At 42.0% G+C, this 7,500-nt stretch overlaps 1 protein-coding gene and 1 long non-coding RNA gene across 2 annotated transcripts in view; one reads left to right on the top strand and one right to left on the bottom strand.

Moving 5' to 3' along the window:
• The window catches only part of LOC135102862 (uncharacterized), a 104,928-nt gene that overhangs the window by 96,958 nt on the left and 470 nt on the right, over positions 1 to 7,500 (top strand). Inside the window, exon 4 of the long non-coding RNA XR_010269807.1 lies at positions 6,057 to 7,500. This exon is cut by the window's right edge and continues 470 nt beyond it. This is a non-coding gene — a long non-coding RNA (uncharacterized LOC135102862). The remainder of the gene's footprint in view (positions 1 to 6,056) is intronic.
• The window catches only part of LOC135102861 (probable G-protein coupled receptor No18), a 94,957-nt gene that overhangs the window by 72,415 nt on the left and 15,042 nt on the right, over positions 1 to 7,500 (bottom strand). The gene's annotated exons all lie outside the window — the stretch shown is intronic.

Here is a 7,500-nt window from a genome sequence, read left to right on the forward strand (position 1 = left end):
TTTATTCAGTATTTCTGTTCCTGATGGCTTCTTACACCATTTATCTCTTGCCTTTTTCATTTTCTCCTCCTTTTACTTTTATCACTCTTCTCTCCTTTCTGTCTTTTCTTTCGTTCTTTCCTTCTCTTCATTCGTACCCTTCTTCTATCCTTTTCGTATTAACTTTACAGCCCTTTTTTTTCGAGTTTCTGCTATTTAACTTTTCCCTCCTTCCCTTCGCTCTCTCCTCCTAGCCTCTCTTTCACCATTTTCTCTTTTTTTTTCTCTCTTTTTTATCACTCTCCTTCTTCTCATTCGTACCCTACATCCATTTCTTTTTTGTATTAACTTTGCACTTTTTCCTTTTTCCTCTTTCCTCTTTCCCTCTTTCCATGGTCTCTCATTCTCACTCCCGTCTTTCCATCTCTTCTCTCTTCTTCCCTTACGTGACTTTCAATCTCTGCCATTCCATTAATCCTTTTCCTCTCCTTTTTCCTTATGCTCTCATCGCTATCCCTCCATCTCCTCTTTCTCGTTTTCTTTCCTTCTTCGTTCTCACTCTCTCTCACAGTCACGTCACCTCCACACACAAAATGATAACAAGCAATTCACTCTTTCCATTCATCCTTCCTTCCTTCCTTCCTTCCTTCCCTCTTTCCTTCCTTCCTTCCTTCCTTCCTTCCTTTATAATTACGTCACCTCCTCACTTCGTAACGTCAGGACCTCAAAGTGTTATAATGACGGTTTACAGTCCCAACCATAATTATTATCTTCACCACCTCCACCACCTCCACCACCACCACCACCGCTACCACCACCATTCCCCTGACTTATCTCTGATTTGCTTTCCTTCTCTCGCCTTTATCGTTTCTCACACATATTATAGTCACTCACACCCCTTTCATCTCTCGTTGTTGTTGTTGTTGTTGTTGTTGTTGTTGTTGTTGTTTTTGTTGTTGTTGCTATTGTAATTGTTGTTGTTGTTAATGTTTTTGTTTTTCTTCTTGTTCTTCTTGGTCTAGTTCTTCTTTCTTCTCGCTCTTGTCCTTGTTTTTCTTTTTCTACTTGTTTTTAGTGTTCTTCTTGTTCTTTTCTCCTCCTCCTCCTCCTCCTCTTCCAGCTATCCACACTACATAACATTACTTTTACCTACAAGCAAGTGTTGGAGAGAGCAGTGGCTAGGGGGTGGAGAGAAGCCTTTATCTATGCCAGCGGTTCCCAGCCTTTTTCATTGCGACCCTAAATGCGACCCTGGCCTGACTCGCCGTTCCTAGACGCTTGTCCATGTAGCGTTAATTACAGTCGTTTATATGTTACACTTGTTGGTGATTTACGTAGCATTTCTGTGAACATCCAGCCTCAGAAACACCCTCGCTTCCCTTATAAATTTGTGAACCATTGAGTTATATGTTGTTTCTTGTATTTCATGCTGTCCTTTTTACTCCCGTTTTCTATATTTTCTTTCACTGTCATCGTTTCAAATCAAAGCATGGAATCAGACGCCTCACAAGTTTGCAAACCAGTGAATTCTATGCTGTCTTGTTTCTCATGATTTCCTTTTAGTCTCATTGTGTATTTTTTATTTTTTTTTATTTTATCATCGCATAAACTCAAAATATGAAATCAGAGGTCCCATAAATTTGCAAACCATTCAATTCTATGATGTCCTTTTTTTTCTTATGCTGTACTTTTTTTCTCTCTCATTTTCTATCTTTATTATCATCGTTTAAACTCAGAGCATGAAATTAGAGGCCCTCCATGCTGAACGGTGTTTGCAGATTTCGTAGTATTTAAGAGTCCGCTGAGGAAACCCAACGGCTCAGCTGATTACTATGCCATGAATCAACCCTTTGTAATTGCTAATGCCAAAATGTAATGTACACAACTGGCAATAATCAATTAATCAATTAATCCATGCATCTTACTGTATGCTGCCCCTGCGAGGACCTAAATAACTGCTGCTGCTTTTTCTTCCTTTATATTCCTCTCTTCTTCTTCCTCCTCCTCCTCCTCCTCCTCCTCCTCCTCCTCCTCCTCCTCCTCCTCCTCCTCCTCCTCCTCCTACTCCTCCTCCTCCTCCAATAAATTCATCCACGTTCTCTCTCATCAGCACGTAACCTCTTCCTAATCAGCCCTTCCTCTCTCTCTCTCTCTCTCTCTCTCTCTCTCTCTCTCTCTCTCTCTCTCTCTCTCTCTCTCTCTCTCTCTCTCTCTCTCTCTCTCTCTCTCTCTCTCTCCCTTCCTCCTCTCTCTCTTCCTTCCTCCTCTCCCTCCCATCATCAGTCTCTCCCTCTCATGCACGGTCAACATTCCACGCACATTTCCTCTCTTCTAACCCATGACTTCCTCCTCTCTCTTCCCTCTCTCTCTCTCTCTCTCTCTCTCTCTCTCTCTCTCTCTCTCTCTCTCTCTCTCTCTCTCTCTCTCTCTCTCTCTCTCTCTCTCTCTCTCTCTCTCTCTGCTTCCTTTAGTTTTTAACTGCATCTCTTCCTTTTCGCCTCTCTCCCTACATCTTTCCCTCTTTTCATCCTTTTTCTTTCTCTCTTCCTTTTTCCCTTCTCCTCCTCCTCCTCCTCCCCTCTCTTCTCTTGTCTCTCTTTCTTGTCTCGTCTCCTCATTTTTCCCAGACTTGTACCTTCCTTTCTTATTTCCTCTTCCATTTGTATTTATGATCAAGTTCCTTCTCCTTTCCTTCCCGCTTTCTTTAATCTTTCATCAGTTTCTTTCCTTCTCTCTCTCTCTCTCTCTCTCTCTCTCTCTCTCTCTCTCTCTCTCTCTCTCTCTCTCTCTCTCTCTCTCTCTCTCTTATGCTTTCGCCTCTTCCTCTCTCCTCTTCTTCCTCCTTTCTTCCTTTCCTCCATCCTTTCCTTCCTCTCTTCTTCCTTTCCTCCATCCTTCCCTTCCTCACTCTTCTTTTCCCTTTCTCTTCCCTCCCTTCCCTTCCTATTTCCTTTCTCCTCGTCTTCATTCCCTCTACTCTTCCTTTCCTCACCCTCACTCCTTCTCTCCCTCCCCTTCATCTCTGCCTTCCTGCAGCCGGAAGTCGCACCTTGTGCTTCCTCTTGCAGCAGCTAATTAAGTGATCAGAGTTAACCAGGTGTTGTAAAGGTCCAAGGTCATTAACTCTCTCTCTCTCTCTCTCTCTCTCTCTCTCTCTCTCTCTCTCTCTCTCTCTCTCTCTCTCTCTCTCTCTCTCTCTCTCTCTCTCTCTCTCTCTCTCTCTCTCTCTCTCTCTCTCTCTCTCTCTCTCTCTCTCTCTCTCTCTCTCTCTCTCTCTCTCTCTCTCTCTTTGCCAGCGAGTGTGCTTATTTTTCTTTTCTTTCTTTCATTTGTATTGCCGTGATGTAGCTTTGGTAAATATTTAAGGAAGAATAGTGGTGGTGGTGATGGTGGTGGAGGTGGTTAGAGCGTTGTTAATTGTGGTAGTTGCTTAAGTATAATTATTAGCGTTGGGGATGGTAGTAGTGTTAATGGTGGTGCAGTCGTTGTTGTTGTCGTTGTTGTTGTTGTCGTTGTTGTTGTTGTTGTTGTTGTTGTTGTTGTTGTTTTTGTTGTTGTTGTTGTTGTTGTTGTTGTTGGTGGTAGTGATGACGTTTTGTCTTTTTCTTTAGTGGTGGTGGCGATGATGTTTTAGTGACGGTGGTAGTGATGATAGTAGTAGTGGTAATGGTGATGGTGGTGACAGTGGAGGTGGTGACGGCGCTAATGACACTTCAGATGTTTATCGTAATGGCGGTAATGGCGTTGATGGTGAGGAAGGTTACGTTAATGGTGAATGGTCGTGCTAATGGTGGTGGTTATTGGTGGTGATGATGGTAATAGTGGTAACGATGGTGATAGTACAATAGATGTCCTTCATAATGGTGCCGAGAGTAGTAAACGATGGTGATTTTAATGGTAATGGTTATAGTGCTAATGGTGACGATGATGATGATAGCGGGAGTAGTAGTAATGGTGGTAGTAGTGATGGTGACAAAGTTAATGGTAATGACAGTGAAAATGGTGATGATGATGGTGACGATGGTGGTGGCAATGATAATAGCAGCGGTAATGGTAGTGAGGGTGATGGTGGTGGTGGTGACGATGGTGGTGTTAATGGTAATGGCGCAGGTTGTAATGGCGGAGCGGGCGGCTAATGAATGGAGGGCGCGGGTTGCTGGCATATAAATCGCCTTAAATACTAGCACAAAGCCAACACAGCCGAGATAAACACTTCCTTTATTAAGTCGCCATGACGGACGCGCGGAGTAGAGAGACGGGGAGCCCTGCGTGTGTGTGTGTGTGTGTGTGTGTGTGTGTGTGTGTGTGTCTTGTGTTGTGTTGTGTTGTGTTGTGTGTGTATGGCGAGGAAAGAGAGCGGGAGTGAGTTAGGGATGCATAGATGTATTGATGTATAAGAATAATTACGTACATAACAAAATGGTGATTAGTCTTATAAATGTATAGTGAATTTTGTACTTTAAAATGTGTCTTCACTAAACAATACTTATTTTTTGTCTAATTAATCTTCTGCACACTTCTTTCCACTTCATACTCCTTTTTTTCAAGTTATTTTCTTGTTTTGTACTTTCCTCCCACTCCCTCTTTATCTCTTATATCCATTTACGTACTTTCAATAAACTATTAAACTGCTAAACACAGATAGCACCATGCATAGGCGCGGACCACGACGCAGACGCAGGACACATCAGAAGTAGTCAAAGAGGTGCAGCTTAAATGATATGGACGCGAGTAGAATGGTCAGAGTGCTTGCCACAAAACCTTAAAGTCTGTGTTTCGAGTCCTCAACCAGATAGAGATGACTTGGCCTTGTCTCCTTCCCCGTTGCATTACTGTGTCTCGTCACCAGCACATTGTATCACACTTACTTTTTTGTATACGTCCATTACTCTTTACTTCTCCATCCACCTCCCACACACAGACGATGCGTAAAGAAAAATTAATGAATATGTGAGAAAAGAAGGGAAAAAGGGAGAAATTATGAGGAAAGAAGAAGGAGGGAACTTGAAGCAAATATGAGGAAAGAAAAAACATGAAAAAAAGTTATAAAGAAGATGTGGGGAAAAAGAAAAAAAGAAAAATTAAAAAGAAAAATGTGAGAAAAGAGAGGAAAATTAAAAGAAACTATGAGAAAAGACGAAAGAGATAAAAATTCAAGAAGAAAGAAAATCGAAGTCAAAATTAAAGCAAAGCAAAAATTAATGTAAAATATAAAAAAAGTAAAGTACACCAAAAAAAAAAAACAAGGAAAAAAACGAAACAAGAAAGAAGAAAAAGAAATTAAAGAAAAATAGCAAAGCAGGCAAAACAGCACGTCCCTTAGCAGTTCATTTGGCCATTGACAGCTATGCACTTTTAAGCTCTAATTATTGGCAAGCCGTAATTTGTCCCCGTGAGAGGGACTTCCTAATTATCGGCAGGCGGGACCCATCACTAAGCCAGGGATCACCACCACTCAGAGGGCGTGGGCATGTGGGCGTGAGTGTGGGGGGTAGGAGTCCTCTTGTGCAGCCGTGACGAGATTTCTATTCTTTTGCTATTTATTTACCCTCGTTGTGAAGAGGCTGGTGAAATTCAAGTGGTGGTGGTGGTGGTGGTGATGGAAGGGGTGAAGTGGTAAAAAGGTCATTGTGTTTCTGCGTTGTTGTTGTTGTTGTTGTTGTTGTCAGTGGTGGTGGTTGTAGCGGTAGCGGTGGTGGTGATATTGTTTTAGTTGTTATTCTTGTTGTTGTCGGTAGTGGCGGTGGTGGTGCTGTTGTTGTTGTTGTTGTTGTTTTGTTGTTGCTCTTTTGTTGTTGTCTTAGCTGTTATTGTTGTAGTTGTTGTTGGTAGTGGTGGTGTTGTCATTGTTGTTTTTATTTATTTATTTATTTATCTATTTATTTATTTGTTGTTGTTGTTGTTGTTGTTATTGTTGTTGTTGTTGTTGTTATTGTTGTTGTTACTATTATCGCTGTTTTTGTTAGTAGTGGTGGTGGTGGTATTGCTACTGCTGCTGTAGTTTTATTCTTACTTACAAACATTATCTTTTATCATTACTATTTGCATCATTCGTATTACTTTCCTCATCATTACAGGAAAGAGCGGCAGCGAGTGCGAGGCATGAATGAACGCACTGGTGAATGTATGAACGGGACGCGACCTGGAAGACCTTGGCGCGCGGCTGCTGGCCCGTGAGGTAACCAGGTCAAGGGCGGGGAAAACACACACACACACACACACACACTCTCTCTCTCTCTCTCTCTCTCTCTCTCTCTCTCTCTCTCTCTCTCTCTCTCAGTCGTAAGTAATGAGCGGCTGTCGTATGTCCGGCCGACGTTCAATCCTAGCCAGCATATAAATACTCCCCAGCTACTGTTTCCTCTTGCCCGTGTCACCCCTGCAAGATAGCGCACGGATCCTGATAATGAGACGCGCCTGTCATGCTTCTCGTGTGGCGGCGGAGAGTATCTGACCAGTAAACACACGCTCGAGCTGTACGACTGCCGGAATGAGAGCGGGTGGTGGCAGGAGATGGGTCTGTCGAGAGAGGGTTACCACTACTGTGCTTTTGTGATGAGGATTTGAAGGTGAGACGAGGACGTGAAGGGAAACTGTGTCACGAGAAGAGTGTGAGGACGTGAGGGTAAACAAGTGGATAAAAGATGTTTTCATTGTAATGGGAGTGTGTAAAAGAAAGCGAGAGAAAATGATATGTGCTCATTTGATTGGGGGCAGATAACTTTAGGAAATTAAAAGGATTGTGAAGGAAAACAGCCAAATTAAGATGTTTTCATTGTAATGGGTATATATATAAGCGTAGGAAATCTGAAGCATTGTGAAGGGAAACAAGGCAAAAATAAAATGTGTTCACTTGAGTGGGGGCAGATAAGTGTGGGAAATTAAGATTGTACATGAAAACAAGGCAAAGTAAGATGTGTTCTTTGGAGTGGGGCAAGATAAGGTTACGAACGACTGTAAAATAAAACCAGAAAAGAAAAAAAAAAGAGCGTGTAATCTATTTTTCTTGCAGTAAGCCAGATTATGATTACGTCTGAGTTGATTAACCTTTTCGCTGCTTATGATGCACGGTTCTTTTCTCACAAACCATTCTGACACATTTCTTGCCATTCAAGCGGCACCTCTGAACACCATGCTGGCTATATATTGAAAAATCTGCTCATCCCACCCATTTTCTTTGCTGCAGGTTCTTGTAAATATTTTGTGCAGTGCTTTTAGCGTTGTGAAGTGTCGCATATTGCAGTGAAAGGGTAAAGGACACGGAGGCAAACTGAATAAACTAAGAGGATGCATTCATTATGGAAGCAAAAGAGAGGCAGGACAGTGAAGAGACGGTGAGCGAAAGCAGGGAAGAATGAATTTATCTGAAACTTATTTATACGAGGATGGAATTCAACACTTCTTTTTTCGACTTTGACGTGTAAAGTATGTTGTTAGAGCACTAAACTAGATGCCCAGGCAAAAATAAATAAATAAATAAGTGAAGTATATAAGCAAATAAATAAATAACAATAATAAGAT

This window comes from Scylla paramamosain, chromosome 8 (assembly GCF_035594125.1).
Source record: "Scylla paramamosain isolate STU-SP2022 chromosome 8, ASM3559412v1, whole genome shotgun sequence".
Taxonomy (NCBI): Eukaryota; Metazoa; Arthropoda; class Malacostraca; order Decapoda; family Portunidae; genus Scylla; species Scylla paramamosain.